A 25803-nucleotide genomic window follows, 5' to 3' on the forward strand; every position below is an offset into this window, starting at 1 on the left:
TATCTTATTGACCAAATTACTCGTATACGATATAAGACCACCGTTTGAAAGTTTGAAAATTGTATATTAGATTTATGGGGTCTAAAGAATGTATGTACCCGCTTTTGTCTATTTTAGGCATTATAACATATTAATAACAGAAAAAGATGATCTCTGAGTTTCATGAAGATACCACACATACCATCACCAGTATATGTATGCGGGATAATGGCAACCGGATGTTTGAAAATACTGATGTTAGTTATAATATATGGGAGCTAAGGCAAACTTTCACCCAATTTTATCCTCTTTAGGCATAGAGGATAAACCGTTAGGAGAAAAACACGCTTAATCAGTTTTATTGAGATAACTCAAATATTGGCACCGACATTATGAGCAAGAAATCCATTTGATTCATTATAGTATCATACATTTTGATCAATATAAACCGTTGGAAATGAATAGGGAAGTCACTGTATCGTGCATATTGGGGCTAATGGAAAACCTGGGCTGATTGCATTAACTTTTGGCATTTTAAGTGTACTTGGAATCATGATTCAAAGTAATTTTATGAAAGGAACTCACACATAGAAATATCTCTAAATACAATACGAGACATACTTGCGAGATCTGACATCAAACACAGGAGTACTGTAATCAATTCAATATTTACAGATGAGTAAACTTTTGTATTGTTCAACCCCTTGAGCCGTGTTTGTCTACGAAAAGGACAAACATTTATTCAAGTATGAGTTAAGTACCCCCAAAAGGTGCATGCTTAGGGATGATTCTTTGCTCATGGACTTAAGGTTTTGAAGTACTTCACACAAAACCCCGTTAGAAAGACAAAAATGTAAAGAAGTGTTTACTGAAGTCAGCTGAAATATTTTACTGCAAAAATAACCATGATTGGATACTGCAAGAAGACAATGATCCGAAGCATAGGAACAGATTATGTACTAAACGGAAACAAGAAAACCATATTGTTTCTTTAGATTGGCCATCACACTCACCAGACACCAACTATATAGAGAATGTTTGGGCTTTAATGTGAAAAAAGATGTTCCCTGACTTTCGTTAATACACCTGCCGAATTGATCTATATTTTCGGTAAAAATAAGCCATAGGCGCAGAAAGACACATATTCGGTATCTAGGCACTTGAAAAGTTATAGTCCGATTTCGACTCTTTTTGAACATAAGATGGCGTAACTTAAATGCCTATGTGTCCAAAATGTGTCCGGTAACGTCGTTGACGTATAGGAAATAGGCGTAGTAGTTCGATTTCACCTATGTTCACGCTGTGTGAAATAAATTTACAAACCAAATTTGGTAGATATTGGTTGCGTAGTTTCAAAAAAGAGAATAAAGAACTTTTGGAAAAACTATTTCTCGACAAGTTTTGTTTGTGACATAGTCGCATTAAACCTATTAGAGGGTGGGGTTACGCCCTTTTATTAAATTTTAAATCACAGAAGTCCATTTGTACTTTCATACCGTGTACCAAATTCCATTGCTATATCTTAATTTGTGGCTGAGTTTTTATAACCCACTTTACTGTGGGCGTGGCAATAGTCCGATACCGCTCTTATTTTATACCAACCTACCATGGGTACCAAGGAATGTGTGTATCAGTTTATCCAGATATCGCTTGCATGGAAGGACGAACAGACAGTTACTCGGACTGTCCTTCCATATATATATACATATCTTCATTTATCTTGATTAGTTTTTATGTGATTAGGTGAATAAAAAGTATTTTACTCTCGGTTGCAACATGTTAAGAGAATATATGTACATAAAATTGCTGTTACAAACGAAGAGTACGTCGCAAAATATTGAAAGAACGATGTTCGCTTGTATTTTATTATATGATGGAGATTTCGATGAAACGTGCTAGCAAATGCTACTATTTCGATTCTTCATTGATTAACTCTCTAACACAATACTTCTTTGGCTTTCCTCAAAAGAAATTAGAAAGAAAGAAATCTGCAAAATTGTACACCAAGCATTTTCTATTGAAATTTAAATATAGTCTGATGGAGTAACACACACATAAAGAGGAATTCAGTATTTTGATATATTCGCTAGCCTTAAATTTGAGATTTTAAATTAGATAAATTTTTTGTTACTTGCGACGATCTTATAATTCAGTACTTTGTTAATGCATCGCTCACCAGTTCGATTTAATTCCAATTAAATTGTTTGGTTTTATAATTTTATTTCTTTATTTTTTTCTTGTCGGTTTTTAATACAAATAGGTTGTTTTTTCAATTTATTTAGCCGTAGGTGACCATATGTTTTCCGGCAAAATCCGGGACGGTTTTTTTAGTAATCGATTTTCATCAGTTCAGATTCATATTCAACGATCTCTGAAAGTTAAACGAATAGTATGTTTTGCTTCAACAGAAAAGTAAAACATAGTAAAACATTGAACCCAACATTTGTCAACGGATGTCTGTCCTTGCTTCATTCATTAATTCGTTTGTCACCTATATACCAAGGAATATAAGTGAATTATTCGAACAGCTTATGTGAAGTAGTGTCTGACGCTTTCAAAATATTATTTTCTGTGAGGAAAATAAACGTTTTCTCAATTTTTTCCCAATCGAGTTTATTAGTGAGTAGCACCCAACCAAAAAATTTTACATGAACAAACCGTTGAGTCCATACCCCAAGATATCGTACCAATCACCTGATTAACTTATTGAAGACAAATAAGAATGAGAAAACGAAAATCGAGGTGTAAAATTAAATATTTACTTCGAAATTGTTTCGCCTCTACTTCAAGGTCATGGTTTTCTTTCTTCAAGTTCTCTAATTCCGCTTTTACTTGCAACGGAAAGTAATTGTGTTGGTTGGATGTTTGCAAATTGTTCATTAAATGTTGCAAGTGCTTGAAAATTGCAACTGCTGGAATAACTTCGCCTTCAATTTTCTTTATTTTTTATTCGAAAGTCATGGCTTAAAATTAATAAAACAATAATTAAATAATTTTTTAATTTTGGAAAACTTTTAGTTTAGTTTTAGTTTAGCTTCGATAGTGGACTGTTGAAGAAATGGCGGATACTTCCGGCTTTTTTGAGAGGCGAACGAAGGTCGTTTTCATAGGTTGGAACATTCGAATGATTATCCCCAAAGCTTCTCTCAAGCCAATGAACCGAGTTTTGCAGCAACCAATCAATTGATCGTAACCGTCTGTAGAAATCTCTCAGGTTGACTTTAATGCTTCTGTGCGAATATTGTGGATGTAAAAAAGTGTGTAGATCTGAACAACAATGCATCGCATTGTGCACGATATACGCTGCACAAGCTACACCAACTATGTTCGATTTTAAAGAAAGGAGTCGGGTTTTCTGTAAATTAAACTTAAGGCATACCAATGCGTATGGTGTAGAAACATTGGTATTATCGCTTCACTTTTTGTTCTTGAACACGAAAATTATTTTATTTAGAAACAGGTTCAAAATATTTTGGTTGCGCATTCGTTGGATCTACAATAAAAAGTTTGAAAAAATTTGAATCGGACCATAACTACTGTTTTTTAAATGATTTTTTGATTAAAAAACCTGAAACTGTGATTCTTATTAATTGTTTGGTGCGCCCACACGCCTTCCATCGTCGATAGATTCAAATCTAGTTTCTCTCCGATGAAAAAATCTGATACTTGTATGATAGAAGTTTGAAGAGAAGATTTGCTGCCACTTTGTGCTTCTTTGTCTTAACATGATATTCAATATAATTGCCTCCGCTAGCAGCAACCGAAAAAGTTAAATTACATTTGTCGCAACGGACGTTGAAATCGTCATAAGTGACTCTCAAAAAAGGATATTTTTCCTTCCAATTATAGTTGAAAACACACTTTCGGTTCGACATTTCACAAAGTAATATTTATAAGTAAATAATTATGCTTCAAATTCACAAAATTATCTTATGTTTCACTTTGAACGTTGAATGAAAGTAATGAGCTGTCAGTGCAAGCACGTCTAAGCAGCTTGCTACTGCTGAGCCCATAGTAGGAGTCCCTTCTGAGAAAACAGTCGTACAAGAAGTGCTACCCTCTGACTGAAGGACCTGGTGGGTGGCAACGCGGAGGACGGCGGGGGGGAAAACTAGTTTCTCACAGAGACGATCTTAAAAAGGTGTCCAATATGGAAGTTGCCCAGGTGAAACTGCACCACGAGGCGTCAGCCTCGGCTGTTCTCGTGAGCAGGTTCATATCGGATAACCTGAGCGTCTTACTGATCCAGGAACCATGGGTCCATAAAGGAGAAGTCAGAGGCTTCAAAACAGATACAAACAAGGTAATATGGGATTTCTCCAGTGAGAGACCTAGAACCTGTATAGTAGTTAAGAATGAGACACCGACAGCACCCCCGAAGGCCGTTCATAGCCTTGGGATTACTTCAGGAAGAACAGGCTGCTCCCCATCCTAGGACACGATACGAACGCCCACCACAGACTACAACACACGGGTTGAGTCTCTCTTAAAATGTATCATTAGTGATTATTTAAGTATTGAGAATGTGAGGTGCGAACCCACCTTCGTCACAAGAACTAGAAGAGAAGTGGCAGACATCACTTTGGGTAACGAAATTATGACAGAACTGATCTCACAGTGAAGGATGTCATCAGAACCCTCCATGTTAGATCAAAGAATCATAAGATTCGCACTAAGAGAAGAGGTTACACCACGATGTATTCTTTGGCGCTGGACGGGATTCCCTTGTTGTCTGTGCCGGTGACTGGTCTGCGTGGTGGACGGAGTTGCTCGTCGAGGGAATCGATGGAACAGAGTATGATGCGGTCGTTGGCAATATTGGCACGATCCGTCGGTTATACACTCAAAGGTGGAGTGACTATCTGCCAAGCAAGTCATACAGTGTCCGTGGGCTCTGGCGATCTGTTGGCGTTGAGCGGGCTTCATGCTTTTGAAGATGGTGCACCTCTTCAGGACGTGAGGTCGATGGCATAGACTGCATCGTGGAGGCAGATGCTCATCAAACTGCTCCTCGTTTGCATCCCTGACTGCTGCTGCAGATGATTGGCTGTGTGGTACCGTGGCGCTTTGCATCCTTGGTGCTGCGATGGGTGGACCAGATGCTCTAGGCGCAGCAATTACGGACCTCACAGACTTGGGAGCGCTCTGTATATCTTCTACGTCCATTTCTATTGGAATAGGAATATATAATATTAAAATATGGCTTGGCTCATAATTTTGAATTATGATATTTGTTACTTGGTTTGAAATATATATATATATATATATATGTATATGTGACTATATATGTTGTGGTTAATTTTTAATCGCGTTTGTTAGTGTTAGATTTGCATGTACGAATTATAAAACGGTAGTATTTCGAGTTAAACGAATTAATTGTCGGTTTTGATTTTATTTATGCGCTTGTCTTGGCGGGGTTTGTGTAATCGGTTCTTCGGTGTTCGGAAGAAAACACAATTTTACTAATGGTCGAGTTAGTATACCAGTTTGGGTTCGTACGTCTACTATTCTTATGTGACCATCTCGTCCCCGATGGACCTTTTCAATGCGGCCTAGTCGCCATTCTGTTGGAGGAAGGCATTCATCATGTATGATGACGCATTCGCCCGTATTTGGTTCCTTCTGGATCGTTTTCCACCGATGTCTCTTATGGAGATCTTTAAGGTAATCTTCCTTCCATCTATGGCTGAATTCATGATGAAGTATCTTAATTTTTTCCCATCGATCTATTAAATTGAGTGAGTCTCCTTCTGCCTCAGGTATGGCGAGAAGTGGAGCTCCTCTGAGGAAATGTCCAGGTGTAAGAGCTGTGAAATCGGAGGGATCTTGCGAGAGTGGTGAGATGGGTCTTGAATTTAGTACGGCTTCTATACGTGCGAGTAGTGTGGTAAATTCCTCATAATTAAATTTATGATTACCTGCCGTTTTCTTTAAATGGGACTTAAAGCTTTTTACAGCTGATTCCCAGAGTCCGCCCATGTGGGGAGAACAAGGGGGTATAAACTGCCAATCGATTCCTTGTGGTGCATATTTTTTAACAATTTCTGGGGAGACTTCTTTAGTAAATTTTACAAACTCTTTCTCTGTGGCTCTTTGAGCTCCGATAAAGTTTTTCCCATTGTCGCTCATCATTTTTGATGGAAATCCGCGTCGTCCGACAAAGCGTGCAAATGCTGCGAGAAAAGCCGCAGTAGACAGATCCGAACATAGCTCGAGGTGTACTGCCTTTGTCGTGAAACATACAAAGACAGCCACATACCCTTTCCTGAATGAGGAAGACCTTAACATAGAGGCCTTTATCTGGAAAGGTCCAGCAAAATCGACCCCAGTAATGGTAAAGGGAAGAGCAAAATTGCAGCGTTCAGGTGGCAAAGCTGCCATGATCTGCGTGCGTATTTTGTGCTTGTACAATTGGCATTGTTTACACATAAAAATCGTTCTTTTAATCTGTGGCTTTAGGCGCGGTATATAAAATTCTAGTCGGACCATTTGTTGCATCAAGCGATGCTCACCATGTAACGTAAGTTGGTGAAGATATATTAAAAATAAATAAGTAAAACGGGATTTCTCGGGAATTATAATGGGATGTCGTTCGTTATAACTAAGGCTGGAATTCACTTGTCTTCCATGTGCCCGGAATAATCCTTTTGTGTCCAAAAAAGGATTTAAAACGAGAAGTGAGCTTCCCTTATCGAGGGGTCGTCTTTCGACTAACTTTGATTTCTCCCGAATGAAATAGCGAGTTTGTGTATAGGTAATTAGGATGACCTTTGCATGTTGCATGTCGGAATGCGTTAGTTGTACGGAAGGATCATTGGTTATTCCTTTAACCTTTTGTTTGAGTCTTTGGATAAATTTAAACATGTAAGCGACTACTCTTAGTGCTTTTGGGAATGATGAAAATCGATGTAATATATCATCTTCATCAGGAGTGATATGAAAGTTTTCAATTCTCCGAGTTTCAGGAGCTATTATATTGCGAGCGGGAGACTTTGGCCAGACTTCTTGTGATTCTGTTAACCACGTAGGACCGTTCCACCAGAGTGTAGTGCTGGTGAGATGAAGTGGTTTGCAGCCTCTTGTCCCAAGATCCGCTGGATTATCTGCACTTGCAGCATGTTGCCATTGTGCTGGGCCAACTAAGTCTAATATTTGAGATATACGGTTAGATACATAAGTCTTCCAGGTATATGGTGGTTTTTCTAGCCATGCTAAAACTATTTCTGAATCTGACCAAAGGTACATTTTGTGATTGGTTAGTTTCAGATGAGTTTGGATAATTGAGACTAGTTTTGCTAACAGAAGTGCACCATTCAGTTCGAGCCGTGGCAGGCTTAGTGTCTTCAGGGGAGCAACTTTGGCTTTGGCTACCAAAAGACGTGAAGATATTTTGTTATCATATTCAGTGCGTACGTAAACTGTTGCACAATAGGCCTTTTCAGAGGCATCACAGAAGCCATGTAATTCTACATTATAGTCAGGTGCGAAATTAACCCATCGAGGAATTCGAATTTCCGAGATGGTATGTAGATTGTTTGCAAATTGAACCCACTTTGTTAAACGTATGGGTTTTACTTGCTCATCCCATTCAGTGCCGTCTTGCCACAGTTCTTGAATGAGGATTTTTGCTTGAATCATTATTGGCGAAAGCCATCCTGCGGGGTCGAAAAGTTTTGCCACCGAGGAAAGTATTTGACGTTTGGTTATGGCGGATATTGCAGATATTGACTCAATTGTATATGAGAATTGATCTGTTATCGCATTCCATTGAATCCCGAGAGTTTTTGTAGTACTGGCCTTTTCAAATTTAAGGAAGTTAGTATCTAATAAGTCTTCCCCTTTTATGTTTTTTATTATCTCAGGATGATTTGATGTAATTTTCTTTAGGGGGAACCCGGCTGAATTTAGTGCTTTGATCACTTGAGATAGTGATTCGAAAGCTAATGAGAGGCTGTGGCTACCTGATAGAATATCATCAACGTATGTTTGTTTTTGTAGCACAGAAGTTGCTAAAGGCAAATTTGTTTGACAGGTTTTTGCCACTTCATGTAATGTCCTAATCGCTAAATAGGGTGCACAATTGATGCCAAAGGTAACTGTTTTAAGTTTGTAGTCGCTGATTGGACTATTACTTGATTTTCGGAAGACTATCCGCTGGAAATCTTGGTCATCTTTATGTACTAAAATTTGTCTATACATTTTCTCTACATCTCCATTGAAAACATATTTAAACATGCGCCAATTTAGTATTAGCAGCATGAGATCAGGTTGTAATGTTGGCCCTGTGTATAGTACATCATTGAGTGATTTGCCTGAGCTCGTACACTTTGAGGCATTAAAAACAACTCGTACTTTTGTTGTGATATTATCTGGTCTTATTACCCCGTGATGTGGAAGATAAAAAGATAAATATCTACCTTTAGATATTTTTTCATATGGTACAGCTTCTTCCATATGATTGAGGTCAAGATATTCATCCATCACGTCATCATATGCTGATTTAAGCTCGCTTTTCTTTATCAAGCTTTTTTCCAAGCTTAGGAATTGCTGGACTGCTGATATTCTCGAGTGGCCTAGAGCTATCGTTTCTGGAAAGGTGGGCTTGAATGGGAGTCGCACAACATAACGACCATGTTCGTTTCTTGTTGTTGTGGACTGGTAATGGGCTTCGCATGCCAGGTCTTCTTCTGAAGGTTTTGTGATTTGGGGTAGTTCTTCTACTTTCCAGAATTTTTTGAGTTGATTATTTAAATATTCGTTTGAAATATTTTCAACTTGAAGGAGTTAATTTTTTCTGTGACTTGGCCACTTAATATCCATCCAAAGATTGTGTTTTGGGCTAATAATTTATTAGAGATTTTCTCTATACCTTCAAGAATTATTTGAGGTATGAAGTCGCTGCCCAATAATATGTCGATTTGTGATGGGTTATGGCAGTTGGGATCTGCTAATTTGAGATATGAGCATTTTTCCCACTGTTTTTTATTTACTTCATAGCTTGGAAGCAAATTAGTGAGCTGCGGTAGAACAATGGCTTGTGCATCTATTCGTATATCCGTATATCGTTTGGAGAGACTATGGTGATTGGGCAAACTTTATTTGAATTTTGTATAATTCTTCCGCCCATTCCCGAAATTTGGAAACTAGAATTTTTTACTGGCAATTTTAGCCGATTCTGAGCTTTTGATGATATAAAGGATCTTTGAGAGCCTTGATCTATTAATGCTCTTAATTTGAATAAATCTCCTTTATGTTCTATAGCAATGACCGCTGTGGGTAAAAGAATTTTGCTTTCATTCTCTGAATGAAGCGCTTGAACTTTTGCTGCTTTTGAGCAACATGGGTGTTCCTCTTTATTTTCGGGATTCGGGATTTCGGGATTACCTGATTTGGTTGTCGCGACTAGGCCCGTGGTTTTATGTATATGATTTTGCTTCATATTTGTAAAATTGGTTATGTGAAGCAATGAGTGATGTCGTCGTTGACAGTACACACAACTGAATTTGCTTTCACAGTCTTTTGTCCCGTGAGAGTTGGACAGACAGTTGATGCAAAGTTTATGTTGTCGGACAAGATTGTTTCTATCTGAAACGGACATTTTTTTAAATTTCTCGCAAGATCTTATATTATGTCCTCCTTTACAGATTTCACATAATGATTGCCAATGGTTTGTTTGATTTGACACGAATGTTTGGCTTCTATTAACGTGTCCATTATATTGTGTGTTATTACTGACTTGGGGTTTAAAAAAGTTTTTATGTGAGTCATTTTGATGACCTTTTGGCTTAACTACCTTTTTATCTACTCGTTCAGCTATTTCGTACTGAGTTGTTAAAAATTCTTTCATTTGATGCCATTTTGGCGATTTCTTTCTTGCCACTAGTGATTGCTCCCATCGTAGCAAAGCAGCATCAGGTAGTGTCGCTGCGCAAATATTTACTAGGATAGGGTCCCACGATTCTGTGGATACATTTTGTGTTTCTAACACAGATAAGCAATTAGTTACTGTCGAGTATAGTTTTTGAAATTCTTGGCTGGTTTCTTGTTGAATTTTTGGTAAATTCATTAAAATTGTTATTTGGTTATCTACCAATACTCTTTCGTTTTCGTATCTTTCGACCAGTGCATCCCAAGCCAGATTAAAATTTTCGTCATTCAAAGCGAAACGCTTGACAATACTGCCTGCTTCCCCTTTTGTTTTGTACCTGAGATGGTACAGCTTTTGTGCTCGTGAAAGTTTAGGATGGTTGACATACACGGCAGTGAACATTTCCCGGAAGGACGGCCATTGATCATAACCTCCATGAAAAACTTCAGTATCACAAGCTGGTACTTTTAAAAATATACCTGTATCTAGGTTTTCTTTTGAATTTGTAACTACTCTCGGAGGAGGAGTAGTGGCTCTACATGGCCTTAATAAATTTATTTGGTCTAATATCATTGCCTTCGTAGTTTCGTACTGATCGAGGCAGTTTTCATATTTGGCTGACGCCGAAGCTTTAATGTTTTCTGGAAGTTCAGCGTCGTCAGTATCTAATATTGTATCGTACGCTGTCAGAACGCGTGCCCATATATTATCTATGCTTTGAATTTTTAAATTTAGGACTGATTCTGTATTGTCGTTAATAGGCGAAGCCGAAAACCGTGTGCAGTATCTAATAAAACTGTCACTTTCAGTTATGAACCTTGACAGTGAATTGTCTTTGGTTCTTTTTTGTTTTGCACCCTGCTTTGAGCGTGTAGCTTCTGCGGGTGTGCTTTGTGATTTATCATCATCAGCCATTTTTGGAATTTCTAATGATAGAGGTGTTCGTGGTTTAACCTCTTTTGATTTATCAGATTGCATTTATAACTCTTTGAATTAAATTGAAAGCTATTAGATAGCTATTAAAATAGTTTTGTATTAAATATTTGCTATAATACGGTTGTAGTAAAAAAAATTTTAGTTTGCTGCCCAAAGCTGTAGTTAAAAAAATTTTTTTTTTTTTTGAAAATGATTGTAAAATTAGTCTTTTTTAATTTTTTTTTTTTTTATCGGACAAGTCAATTTATTTTATTAAAATTTATGTCCGTATTATTATTATTTTAAAAATTGCCGAAATTGCTTACTGGGTATTCGTTTCACTCGCGAATAATTTGTATATTTTGTATGTATGTATATTCGTTTTTATTATGTATCTATATACATTTGTTTAAAAGGAACGCGAAAATAAATTTGTTCTTAACAACAAATGTATATATATCTGCGTACCTATGTATGTTAATTTTAATTTTCATATGTTTGTATATGCTAATTCGTTTTGACCGTATACTTTTTAGTTATATTGGCATGTGTATATATATATATATACAAGCATACATGTAACGCGTTTTTGTAAGTTTTGTTGAGTGCCTATATTTATATATATATAGTTGTAAATATATTACTTTTTTATGTATATTTTTTAAGAGAATATATAAGAGAAATGAGAAGAGCAAAAAGGTTGGGTTGCGGTATATATGTAGCGCGGGAAATATGCCAATGTTTAAGAAAATATGTGTACATACATAAATGCCGATAATGTTATTGTTGTTTTTTTTTTTCTTCCTGCCTTTGCTTATATGTTCTAAGCGATCCTGCTTGTTGCTTTATTGGCCCAAGGGGTATCGCTGGAAAGTGTGCAAGTCGATGAACTTGACTTATAAATTTTTTTGTATTTTTTCTTGTGGTGTGTTTGGAGACACGAATTAAGCAGGCAGGTATTTGAACAACAGTAACATTTTTTTTAATTGAACTTTTAGAAGTAGTTAATTTATGTATGTACCATATGATTATGTAGGCATGTTAGAAAAGATGTTACTTGCGATTAATAGCAAAAGGCAAAATTTTAAAGTCCAAAAAATTTTGTATTTAAATTATAGGTATATGCACATATGTATGTATGTATTCCTGTAATATGTTAAATTTTTTGTTTTTCTTAGCCTCTGCTTATGTGCTCTAGGCGATCCTGCTTGTTGCTTGATTAGCCCAAGGGGTATCGCTGGAAATATTGCAAGTAGGAATACTTGACTTTGCAAAAATTTTTTTTTTTTTTGAAAGAATAGAACGGTGTGTTTGGAGACACAAAATAAGCTGAGGCAGATACCGTATATTGTTTTCTTTTTCAGTTATTTTGTTCGGTTATTTATTTCTAACGAAATACCGATAAAACTGTAAATCAACATACATATGTGCATAAAATGCCTCTATTTTAAAATGTAATTGGAATGGACTCACTTTTTTTTCCGCCAAGGGTTTTTGGGAGTAATACTTAAAAATGTGTATGCTTCTTCTCGTTTTTCTCTGGTTTAATTTTGTTCTTGTCTCCGGCGTTTTTGCTGTGCGTTATTGTCCTCCTCTCTGCGTGCTTGGTGGATTTAATTCCCGTGCTTTTTGTTGATTTTTTCTATTAGTTTTGGTTAAATCGCGCCCGTTTTTAATTTTTGGTGATTTTTTGTATTAGTTTTGTATATCAATTGATTTCGCGCCCGTTGTAGTAATTATGTTTAACCACTGTTAGTATGTATTTAGGTATGCATATACATATGTACATATATTAGTACTTTTGTACTTTTCGTTTTTGAACTTTTTTTGTACTTTTCACTTTAATTTTTACGTTTTTCCTTTTTTTTTTTTTTTCTTTAGGTGCCTTTCAAAGAGGCTCGAAGGACCATTTGTTGACTTCACTTATTCTTTCACCTTGGGTGCGGTGTTATACTCACTTTTTGTCACAATTGTACTACTTTTAGTAAAAAACTCTTTATTTAATTTTTTTTTAAACTTTAGTATTGTAAAAATATATATTTTTTTTCTTTTGACACTTTATAATATTAAAAAGTTCACGTTCTTAGCTTTAAGGTTTTAAATAATCAATCATACATTTTCAGTTTTTTTAAATTCACTTGTACTTCACTTCGATGAAAATCACTCGGCCGGGAACGTTTTGATGTATAACCTTATAGGTCACGGATGAAAGCGAAAAAGAGAGCCATTCTGGTCTGACTGGTCCCTTTTGATCATTCGGGTGGTGGAAAAGACGGTGGTTGCAGTGTGGGTGTATAGTGTAGATGTAGAGTGTGGTTGGTTTATTGTATATGGTTGTGTTGGTGAGTGATATGGTGTGTTGTAGGTGGTGTATGATGTTGCGTTGGTTATGTTGTATTGTATGATGTTGTACGGTGGGTTGTGAGCTTAGTTGTCGCGGGATTAGAAGTCGCATGAACAATGCGCTTTCTAAGACATCGAAGGTGGTTTTGACAATACGTCTCACGGAAGCGAAGCAAGAGCACTAGAGAAAATGAATGTGGCAGCACCGGTGCGCAAATGTATAGAGGCCATACTGTGCACTAGGATAGCAGAACTTACAGTAGGAGATGCTAGTATTCGTCTCGGAAATGAACGTCATGCAGCGCTAACTAGCAGTGGGATCCGCTGTCAAGGATATGCGGATGACATTGTTATAATAGCTAGAAGCTAATTTGAGGGCACTCAAAAGGATCGGTCTAGCAAAAGGATGGTGTAGTGTGTTTAGTTTAAACGTCGAATCTATCTAATCGAAAATTACAATCGTCCCGTTTATCAGACGAAGGTCCCTGCCCGGCTTCAGGATGTTATCCCTTGGTGGCAGAGAGTAAGAGATGACTAATGTGGTTAAATATCTGGGATGACCCTGGATTATACTCTGCGATGCAAGCAGCATACGAATTTGATCCTAGTCAAAGCTACAAAAGCACTCATTGTGTGCAATCGACTTGCGAGAACATCCTGGGGCTGCAAGCCGAGGATTACAAAGTGGATGTACACTATGATCATGAGGCAGATTACTACGTATGAAGCGGTGACCTGGCCTTCTAAATCAACGCCATAAATGCCATAACAGCACTGGAAGTCATGCCGGAACTCACACCGCTCCACCTAGTAATTATGCCAGCGGTCAAGCATACAATGCTTTAAATGACAGCAGAAAAGTTTTGCAAAGGGAAGGTAATTTCGTCCCAACAAATGAATGCACTTCATCTAGGTGCTAGATCACAAGGGTATATTTAGGAATAAACTGGCTAATGAGATTGTCCACTTTGCAGCTTCCACAACAATGGTTTGACCGGGACCCTATATGGCGGTTGGGCCCCATACCATAAAGGTATTGCTCCGCAAAGAGGAAAGAGTAGGCAGGGAGGGGCATTGGTAACAACTCCAAAGCAAACACCAGGATAGGTTGCTAATGGGTGGTTATAAACTCAGCTAGGGACTTAACAGTTTTGATTCGATTTCAACATGTTTTGGTCAGTTGATGATATACTTTAAACGCATTATTCACGCAAAGTTTTATCTCGATACAATAATTGTTGCTTTTCGCCCATTTTCACACTATAAAATAGAAATATGAGAAGAAAGTTATGCACCGAACTTGGTTGAAATCGGTTAAACAGACTCACGATATGGGGTTTCATCTCAAAGTGGGCGGTAACACGCCCACTGTCTATTTTTGAACGTGCTTCCTATAAAGTTATCTCATACCATCCGAGAAATAAAATTTTATGTCACTCCCGTTATATGGAGAGTGGGCAGGGTTGTCACCCGTTTTCATCCATTTTCACACTGTCGATATAAGTGCTATAAATATTTGCTCTCAGTGAATTTGTCTGCAATACCAACCGTCTTAGGTACCAAGAAACGGGTGGTCGAAGTTTGCACAGGCAGACAGACAGTCATCCGAACTTCAACTCGTCTCTTCATTCGTCCTGATCATTTATAATATATATACACTACCTATATCTAACTCGATTAGTTTTAGGTGATACAAACAATCGTTAGGTGAACAAAACTTATATATTCTTTAGCAACATATTGCAAGAGTATAACAAATAATATTTTTATACAATAAATATATAAATTATAGTACTGGAAATAAATCAATATGTGGTACATTTGTATGACTTTCTATTACACGGTTTGTTATGAAATTAACCATTGATCCAAGTAGAGGTACTTTTTTAATAGCCTTTTTTCTGGCTCAATAGGTATGTAAACGAGCAAAATTGCCACTTTTGGGACGAACCTAAAGGGATTCAAGAGTTGCCATTTCATCTGGAAAAAACAACGGTTTGGTGTGGTTTGTGGGTGTCGATTATACCGGCGTATCATCATCGGTACATATTTCTTCAAAAAGGATGCCGACGAGAACGTAACCATCAATGGCGACCGTCATAGCGCCATGATAGTTGGTTATCATTTATTATATATTATTATTTTTGCCTGAAATTAGAGCTCGTGATCTCGGCGACATTTGGTTCCAACAAGACTTCGTCACTTCCTACACATCGCATCAATCAATGAATTTATTGAGAGAACACTTCGGTGAGCAGATAATTTCACGTTTTAGGCCGGTCGATTGGAGCAAAACATCACGCGTGGATATCTATATCTTAAGAGAAATTCCCCAAACTCAGTGAGGCAAAAATTAAAGAGGGAATATTTTCAGATCCACATATACGTCAACTGATAAAGGATAAGAGTTTTAAAGACAACCGCATGATCAAGAAAAACTCACCTGGAAATGTTTTGTGAACGTTGTCCAAAATTTCCTTCGAAACCATAAATAACACAGACTTAATAAATGAACTTATATAAAGTTTTAGAGGGTATATGTCCTTAAAAATACTAATGCTGGACTCTCGTCTGGATTTCTTTCCGGCAAATTTGGGTGCTGTGAGTAACGAACAAGGCGAGAGTTTCTAATAGCTCGTTTTTTTAATGGAGAAGCGCTATCAAGGAAAATGAAGCACAGAAATGCTAGCAGATTATTGTTGGAGACTTAAACAAGAAACCAAATAATCACATAAAGAAAATATATGTTTTGTTTGCACAAGAAAACCTGACGTGTAAATTTTTTTTCATACACATATTACTGTTTAGTGGTCTCAATACATTCAAAATTTTATATTTTATTAGTTTCCACAAAAAAAGTTCAAGTTTTGTTGACCAGTACAATTAGCGAAATCCATCCTGCATACATTTTGTCTCTTTGTTATGGAGGATAATGTGGATACTGAATCAGTAGTGTAAGAAAACTGGTCAGAAATCGCAGTCTACTAGATCCCCCGTGATTTTATTTCAACTTCCTTTTCGAATTTAAAGAAATTAGTGCCGACAAATTTTCTTTCGGAATATTTTTGGGTGTTTTTCCGTAATCTTTTTTAAGGGAAATCCTGCGGTTTTGAGGGCTTGTATCAGTTGTGATAAGAACTCGTATACGTGTGGAAGACTCTGACTTTCAGACAGGATATCGTCGACATACGTTTGTATTTTTAACACCGGGTTTCCCAGAGGAAACTCTGACTTGGCATGCTCTGCCAATTCGTGTAGTGTTCTTATTGCGCAATATTGAGCATAGTTTACGCAGAAGGTTACTGTTTTTAATGTTTAGTCGCGTATTAGGCTAGTGAAGAATTTTCTGAAAATAATTCGTTTTAAATGTTGGTCGTCTTTGTAGAGGACTATTTGCCTTTTAAGGAATTCCCGGAACTTGTAAATTTAAAGGTATTAAAGACCACTGTCACTTTTGTTTTTCTTTTGTCTTTCTACTGCATGGTGTGGTAAATAAAATAAGTAGTACGTTATTTGCCGTTAATGATTATTTTCGCATGAGTCTAGTTTCTCCATGTGGTTTATAATAAATATGATACAATGCTGTTACTTAGTACAACGAATTGCATTACGGAAGGGCATTGAATAAAAAAAATAGTTTAATGGGTGTGGCCACGCCCTATAATAAATTTCCTGTACATATCCCCTAAACTATTCAATCTATAATAACCAAATTCGCTCAGGGCAAATCTTTATGACATCCCTACTCCACATATAACGATTTTTTCTTTTAACTACTAAAAGTGCGATAAACAACATAAGAAATGCGCCAGAGAGATAAAATTTTACAACCGAGATGGCACGAGACGGCTTTATAGCAGCCGATATCAAGTTTGGATGATGGGCGTGGCCCCGCATACACTAAGGTGAAAACCCATATCTCAATTGCAACCATATTGCAGAAGTGCGGGATGCATCCGATATCTATTCGAGCGGAAGTGTTGCTGTTAGGATCTGCTAGCTTTAAGAGTGAAACCATTTGCCAATGATTTCTAATATGATAGCTTGGAAGCATGTTTGTAAATTGCGGTAGTGCTAAGCTTCTTACATTTAATTCTCCTCACCTGTATAATAATAATTGTTTCGATTTCGTACTGGATAGTTAGATCTTTCATTTGTTGCCACATGGGGCAATTCTTTCGGGATGAGAGCGATTGATCTTATAAAAGGAACAATTCTTCTGGCATGCATATGTATATATATATGCATGCGGCGGTGCATATATAATATTTACCAGGACCGGGTTCCAGCTGCCTGTTTAAATATTTTATGTCGATGAAACCGACAAACAATTAAAAAAGTTGATTGTAGTTTCATAAACTCTTCACTTTTTTCTTTTTGGACTTTTGGCAAGTTACCTAGTATAGTTATTTGTTTGTCAACCAATATTCTTTCGTTTTCGTGTTTAGACTTTAGAGCTTCTCACGCCAAATTGAAATTATCGTCTTTAAGTGCGAATTGTTTTACTGTAACGCCTGCTTGTCCTTTTGTTTTCTATCGGAAGTGATACAATTTCTATGCTTGTGATAATTTATGATGATTTTTGTAAACAACTGTAAACATATTCCGGAAGGGGGGCAATTGTTCATAACCACCATGAAGTATTTCTGGCACCTTAAAAGAGATATCTGAACTTGCTTTGAATTTGTATTGGTCGCCGCTATACTCTCGAAGATGGAGTAGATGCAATTGACTATAATAATTTTAATTGATCGGAAATAATAACCTTAGTACTGGTCTGAGCAGTTTTCATATTTGGTGTAAACCGAGGATTTAAAATTATCAGGTAGATCAGAATCCTCGAATTCTACAGTTCGTCGCAAAAAGTTTGGAAACTGTCAATATTTTGGTTATTGATTTCTAATTGAAAATCTAGTGCAGTATCTTATTAAAAAGTAACTCTCAGAAAAAAATTTAGTATGTGAAATATTTTTTACCCTTTTTTGTTTTATATGTTTATGTTTGCTTCTTCAAAGTATACACTTTGGTTCATATATAAGGGCTCGTGTAAAGAGCCTTTGTTTAATAAATATTATGCGTAGACGTTTTGTTCAAAGTCTTAATTGGCAAAATTTTTTTGAAAATACCTTGCTCTTGGTCAAACTAAAACATGTAGGATTGCATATTTGTTTTAGTTTGACCAAAAGCAAGGGGTATTTCCAAAAAAATTTTGCCAATTAGGACTTTGAACAGAGAAGTATGTGCAATATATTGTACAAATATAATATGTTATGTAGATGTATTGTTGTGATTATTATTAAACCGTTTTTTTTTTTAATAAATTAAAACGTTCTGTAATTGCGCACTGTTTAGTTTTGCGAAATTTCATAATTACTTTTCGATAAGCTTAAAGAGGTTTATTATTATTTTAATTGTCATAGGCATATTGTATGCCAAGTATGTATAAGTATACCAAAAAATTGGTAATGTGCAGTTATTTTACTGTCTGCACCTTTGTATAGGTAGGAAAGTTTGTAAAATTTTTTAGTTATTATCTATACATTTGTATGCACATATGTAAGAATTATTCACTTTGTAAATTTGGTTTGTTACGTACATGTGAATTATATAAAATATATGTATACAATATATGTACGTGCGTGGTAGGTAATATTATACATGTTTGTTGTTTCCCCCCTTTCTCTTTGCTTGAATTTAGTATTATTTTTTCGATTTGCCTTATACCATGTTCCAATCAAAACTTCGAAGTGACTAGATTACATTTAATCTATTCACTTATCTAGACAGTCCTCACTGCCGTTGGAGATTTAAAAATCAGCTGTTTTGACATTAAAAAAATTACATCGTTTAATATTTATTAAAAAAAACATTGTATTGTCGCATTTTGATATAAAAGTCGTATTGTTATAAATATTTTCCATTTAATGGGAATAATAGACGCATTTTTTGATTTTAAGTGACTAGCCATGCGCAAATTCAACAAGATCTATATGGATAAAGGTGTGTACCATATAAAGGGTGTTTTTTTAGAGGTATATAACTGTAAATTGCAATAAAACAACGATGGATTATTCGATTGACATGAATTTTATTTATCCGAAAGATAATCTGGTGGATTAGGTGTCGGTCGGAACATGACATTCGCTTACTTATTTTGTGTGCTTGGTTCCACAAATCTTATTTTAAATTTTTTTAGAAAATTTCATATACTAATAATATTTACATAAGAAGGTGTGTTTAACAATTTTCAGTAATGACTATAAGTAAGGTGCTATAGTCTAATACTCTCTACAGCTGGGCAAGTATTGCATATGTGTTCCAGGGATAATATGGTGCAGCAGAATGGGCATGATGGTTTAGGGCTGCTGTTGGGAAGGATTTGGTGAGTGATTTGCGTGTTCCCGATATTTAAACGTGTAAAAATTGTTGCTCTCTGCCGCGGATGTTGTTGGACCCCAATATTTTCACGTAGTTGGTTGAAGTTTGAGTATTTGTGTTAAAAGTTCTTCCGGTCTGCATATGTCGGCTCAACATTTTTCCGAGAACGTTTTGGTGTTGAACATCGTTAAGAAACGTGGGGGCAGATTCAAAGAATCTTGCCGCGTTGTTGGATTTTTTATTACAGGAATGCCAACGTGGCCTAAGACCCAAAGAAGAGCTGTTTTTCTTTTATGTTTAATGTAGATCAAATTTTCGATATGAATATGGAATTATTCCGTATGTAGCGCATGGCGTTCAAGCAAAGGAACTGTCTGAGCAAATAACAAATTTGTCTTTTTGTGGGATAACTTATTTTAACGCTTTATACATACTTATATTCGAATTGCCTGGTGGGAGAATTCCGCCTATATTAGCTACCCCATTAGTGTAGTAACTGCGTATGCTATATGTGTTAATTGATTTGGACCCATCCGTGAAAAATGTTTTAAACTTTTTGTTCTTGTAGTCGTTAGTTAATTCCAAGAAGTTTTGTGGAAAGGTTATTGGTGGTGGATTTTTTGAACTAATGTAGAGATGTGTTTATTGAAACTTCACTGAGTAAAGTATTTTTAGAAGTAGTTGTATCGTTAATTCGTATATTATTTCTCTTATTGACGGCAAACCACTTTCATCTAAGATAAAATTTGTTGGTGATGTAGGAAAGCCGTTTAAGCTACGACGAATCTCACCGTGGTACAGGGCCTAGAACTGCTTTATAAATGTATGTGTTCGAGAATCATACGTAAATCGGCAGGCCATATTCTAGAGAGTGTTACGGCTCTTGTGACAATAGTATGTATATATGTATGTATAAATGGCTGCTTGCAAGATAAATACTTAATTATGTTTAGTCTACTTGAAAGCGCGTTTCTAAGGTTAGGAAAATTATACTTAAAAGGAAACTTATTGTCAGTATATATCCTAATAATTTTAAGTTCTTTACAGAAGTTATTAAAGTGTTGTTAAAACGAGTTGCCGCTCCACATTTTTTGAACTTTGTAAGTACTTCACTGAAGGTATCATCAGCCTGCGAATCTTTAAGTTAGTGTAAATAAAAACATAATCGGCACACATAGTTAGTTTAATATTAGACAGATTTCGGTGAGTTCACGAATGCAATAATAAATAGAACACACGGATAGTGGCGAACCGAACCTGGAGATAGTAATGTATGTTTGGCATACTATTGTTAAGAGGGTTTAACTCGGAAAACGTAAACGCAAAAGTGAGCCGATTGTACTTTGTCTGCTTCTAAAGGCAGGCGAAAGTTTTGGAGCTCCAGTTGGAGGAAGCTTTGGAAAATTTTCGTCTGCTTTGGGGAATCGATTTGTTTGCTGCAGAACGTATAGTTTATATAATAATGGAGGTTATTTGTTTTATATTGCCTGTCGGTGAGTTTTTTATGTTGTTTATTATTTCTGCTTGAAATTCGACCCACTTTTCTAAGTGTTTCTTAAATTTGGGAAGGTGAGTATATTTTTCGAGATAGCCTTTAAGGTCGGAAGGTACATTGGTAAAAGATACATGGGTTGAAATATGGTGAGGGAGCGCCACTATTAAATAATGTCAGCTGGTAGTTTATTTTAAGGTTTTCAAGCAAGCCTCTTGCATTTGATTTGGTTAAGCTCCGAAGTAGGTTTCAAGTAATGATGGAGATAATGGTGGATTAATAAGTTTATATTTCGTTGGGATCTGCGAGTGAAGGTAGATATAAACAAGTAAGGTAGGGCTAAGTTCGGATGTAACCGAACATTTTATACTCTCGCAAAGTCAAATGGTATACTCGTTTGAGATTTCTTTGTGGATTGACTGATATTTTCGGTAGAGGGTCAACTATAGGCACTGGGGTCCACATATTTAGTACTTAGGGGTTTGAACAGTTTTGGTTCGATTGAGACAATTTTTGGCCACAAGGTGGCATACTTTAATTGCATTATTCACGCAAAGTTTTACCCCGATATAATCATTGTTACCTGATTTGCATAGTGGAAAGTGAAAGAATCAGATGGAATTGAAAATGGTGTTACATGGGAAATAAGCGTGGTTGTAGTCCGATTTCGCCCATTTTCGCACTATAACATAGAAATACGAGAAGAATGTTATGCACCGAATTTGGTTGAAATCGGTATAGCAGATACCAAGATATGGGTTTTCACCTAAAAGTGGGCTGTGCCACGCCCACTGACTAATTTTGAACGCGGTTTCTAGAAAGCCAATTTATACCATCTCAGAGATAAAATTTAATGTCTCTAGCGTGTTTAGTGCTTGATTTATCGCGCTTTTAGTAGTTTTTAACAGTACCGTTATATGGGGAGTGGGCGGAGTTGCCACCCGATTTCCCCCATTTTCACACCGTCAATAGAAGTGCTAAAAACATTTCCTTCTAGTGAATTTTGTTATTATAGCATTAGCGGTTTAGGACATATGCACATTAAACCTATTAGAGGCGGGAGCACGCCCACAGTCTTGTATCTTATTGCGGAGCTTAGTTATGGCAAGTTATTTGTTTTTGATTAATGGCGTTTTGTGGGCGTGGCAGTGGTCCGATTACGCCCATCTGCAATACCAACCGTCTCACGGTACCAAGAACCATGTCTACAAAGTTTCATACAAATATCTCAATTTTTACTCAAGTTAGAGCTTGCACGGACGGACGGACGGACAGACAGTCACCCGGATCTCAACTCGTCTCTTCATCCTGATCATTTATATATATATAACCCTATATCTAACTCGATTAGTTTTAGCTGATACAAACAACCGTTAGGTGAACAAAACTATTATACTCTGTAGCAACAGGTTGCGAGAGTATAAAAATAAGAGAGTTGGAAGAGTTATTTTGTAAAAATTTTCAACTTGATTTGTCTTTCTGTCACCATTTTAGTTACCATTATTAGTGCACGAATTTGAGTTCAAAAACTTTCCATCACGTACAGCTATTTTTGTCATTTTAGTATATGGTGGTGATTTTACTTCTACATCCCATGACTAGAACACAAAAAATTCTACGCGTTATGAAATTTTTACTATCATTTTCAGTTTTAGCAACCCACAATTAGCAAGAAACAGTTTCTAAAATCACATTCGCAAAATGACTGTAAACTAGTGCTATTATCTGATACTCTTTACAACGCCGGGGAGAAAATTAACTAACATAGGTCGTCGAAGTCATAAATGTGCGACGAAAAACACCACGTGTAGCTAACCAGGCCATTACGAGATCAAGATATAGCTTTCAAGTTGCCATACACTCACACCTTTCCACTTTTTGAACTTGAACGGCGTCTTGATATCAATTTTTCTGATCAAGCAAGTTTACGATAAAATTAAAACAGCTCATCACATAGTTCTGCAAATAAATGCCATGCAATTGTCCGGGATATGCACATTTCGTTATATTCATAGATTCGTATCAAAATATAATATAAGAATACCAATCAATTTCTGCAGAAATTAAAATGTTTGTATATCTCGAATAGCTATAATGCAGAACGAGTAGACACGACAGTCGGGTCTACGTAACCGGAACCGAGCCGGATTTATTCTGGCCAAGGACTGTCAACTCGGCAGAATTCTGTCGCTACAACAACAGTAGAGTTGAAAAAGTCAAAAATCTCGATTTCGAATATAGCTGTTTGTGTACAACAATTGCCTTTCTCAACTCATGTCCTTTTCGGCGTCTTGAAACTATTATTGATTATAAAGTTGCTAGCAGTCTACGCCACGGCTGTTAAATTATAATAAATCAATTTTGACAAGTATTATTAAGTATTATGAACTTATACTCGGTATTATAGGTCGTAAATGACAATTATATTAAAATCATCCTGAAGTGAGATATAATTAACATAAACTCAATGGAAGAAGCTAAATTTTATATATTGAGTTGATGTGGGAAACGTCAACCAAAAGTTCGGAATTCAATATATTAGGTATATAAGTTTAAGACCAAAGTCTAGATCAAATTCTTTACTTCAACTTCTTCCTGTTCAGGCCTTAAGACACACAGGGAGTGGATCACAAGTTACGTGGCCCCATGCTGTCAACGCAATAATGCGACATCTACCTCAACGGCTGTGCAACCTGCACCATGTTCGCGCACTGCGCTGCCACTCCAGTCGAGTGGCCAAGATAGGACCTCCACGGCCCTAAGGAGCTCACACAGACAGCATGACTCCCAGTCTGACGAGAGAAGAGACGAGTTTACTGTCTGTCCGTCTGTCCGCCCGTCCGTCCGACTGTGCAAGATGTAACTTGGGTAAAAATTTAGATATCTTTATGAAGCTTGGTACACATGTTTCTTAGTATCGTAAGACGGTTGGTATAGCAGATGAGCGTAATACGACCACTACCACGCCCACAAAACGCCATTAACAAATAAATTACTATAACTAAGCTCCACAAAAAGATAAAATACTGTTATTTGGTATACAGGATCATATTAGGAAGAAGCATCTGCACTCTAAAACTTTTTCAAAAGTGGTCGCGGTCCTGTCCCCTAATAGGTTTAATATGTATCGGGTGACAACCCCGCCCACTTTTAGGTGAAAACCCATATCTTGGTATCTGCTATACCGATTTCAACCAAATTCGGTGCATAACATTCTTCTCGTATTTCTATGTTATAGTGCGAAAATGGGCGAAATCGGACTACAACCACGCCTATTTCCTATATAACACCATTTTAAATTATACCTAATTCTTTCGCTTTCCACTAGTCAAATCAATCATCAAACGAGTATACCATTTAAGAGTGTAAAATGTTCGGTTACATCCGAACTTAGCCCCTTCCTTACTTGTTATTACTTATTATATTAAGTTATCGTTATATTAGCGATATGACGTCTGAATCTAGGTCTAGACAAATTTCATTCATATTCATCGCTAATAATTTTCAAGAAATCTTGTCATTAAAATACATACCACACATTTTCACCAATCTAATCAGTAGAAAATCAAATGGAAAATTGGACATCATTATATAGGGTATATTATGGGCAGAGAAAGGAATGAACTGATTGCATTAACTTTTGGTACTGCTTGTACTTGAGTGCAAGCTGTAACTTAAGTAAAAATTTAAACTTGTTTCTAGCTACCATAAAAAATTCGATATTATAGATGGGCGTAATCGGACTAATGACACGTCTACAAAATTCAATTTAATCAAACTATGATACAAAACTGTAATTTAGTACTAGAGATCGCATTAGGACTGGGTTTGTATAATGTGAGAAATCAGATTTTAATCTGTTTAAAATCAATGAGAAATCAAAGAATCTTTATATTCTTAATGCTGGTCAGAGAAAAAAAAGATTTTCAGCGAGTGAAAATTTATTTCATTCTAATTTTATTATGGCGTTTCTTGACTTTGTATAATATTTGTTAACGCCACATACGCCGGAATTAACTTACAAAGCTTTATTGCTAAAAAATAAAGCTACAGGTGAGACTTGCACAGCAAGGCAGTATCCCTTGGGTAACCGACAGCGGGATCATACGCGCATCCGCGCAAGTCCTGAATCAACAACACCTTTGAGGACTGCATGTGCAGCGGCAATGTGACTTAGGTTTAAGAAACTTTTGTAATTAGATCTAACAAAAATAAAAAAAGGAGTATAACTGACGCCCAATGTGCCAATCGTGTTCAAAAATCTATTAAAAAACCCTCAAGAAGTGTTTAAAGGTCCACAAGAAGCACCACCAGGATAGCGACACAGATTTGGACACCACGACACCACAAGGGATACCACCCACCCGCACCCACGAAGAGTGCGTGATAAAAGAACCTTAGTAGCGAGCGGCAAACAGGAATATTCGATACGCGCCGTGGGATTATAACGTAAGTATAGAGTTAAAATATCTAATAAAAATAATTAAATTAAAAAAAGATAAAAATCGTGTTGAAAGTAAAAAAGTAATTAGAAGTGAAAAAAGAAAATAAAATTATTTAAATAAAAAATTCGTTGTTAAAAGTAAAGAAATCAAACAAAAAGAAAACAAAGATATTTAGAAAATAAAAATTGTTTTTAGAAGTAAAAAAGCAAAAAAAAAGTGAAGGAAAGATGTTTAAAAACAGATAAAACAAGTAAGGAAGGGGTAAGTTCGGATGTAACCGAACATTTTATACTCTCGCAAAGTCAAATGGTAGACTCGTTTGAGATTTCTTTGTGGATTGGCTGATATTTTCGGTAGAAGGTCAACTATAGGCACTGGGGCCA

General features: G+C 36.4%; 1 protein-coding gene across 7 annotated transcripts in view; it reads right to left on the minus strand.

The window, feature by feature from the left end:
* Positions 1-25803, minus strand: part of Frmd5 (FERM domain containing) — a 533566-nt gene that overhangs the window by 490217 nt on the left and 17546 nt on the right. The gene's annotated exons all lie outside the window — the stretch shown is intronic.

Source organism: Bactrocera oleae, chromosome 3 (genome assembly GCF_042242935.1).
Source record: "Bactrocera oleae isolate idBacOlea1 chromosome 3, idBacOlea1, whole genome shotgun sequence".
Classification (NCBI taxonomy): Eukaryota; Metazoa; Arthropoda; class Insecta; order Diptera; family Tephritidae; genus Bactrocera; species Bactrocera oleae.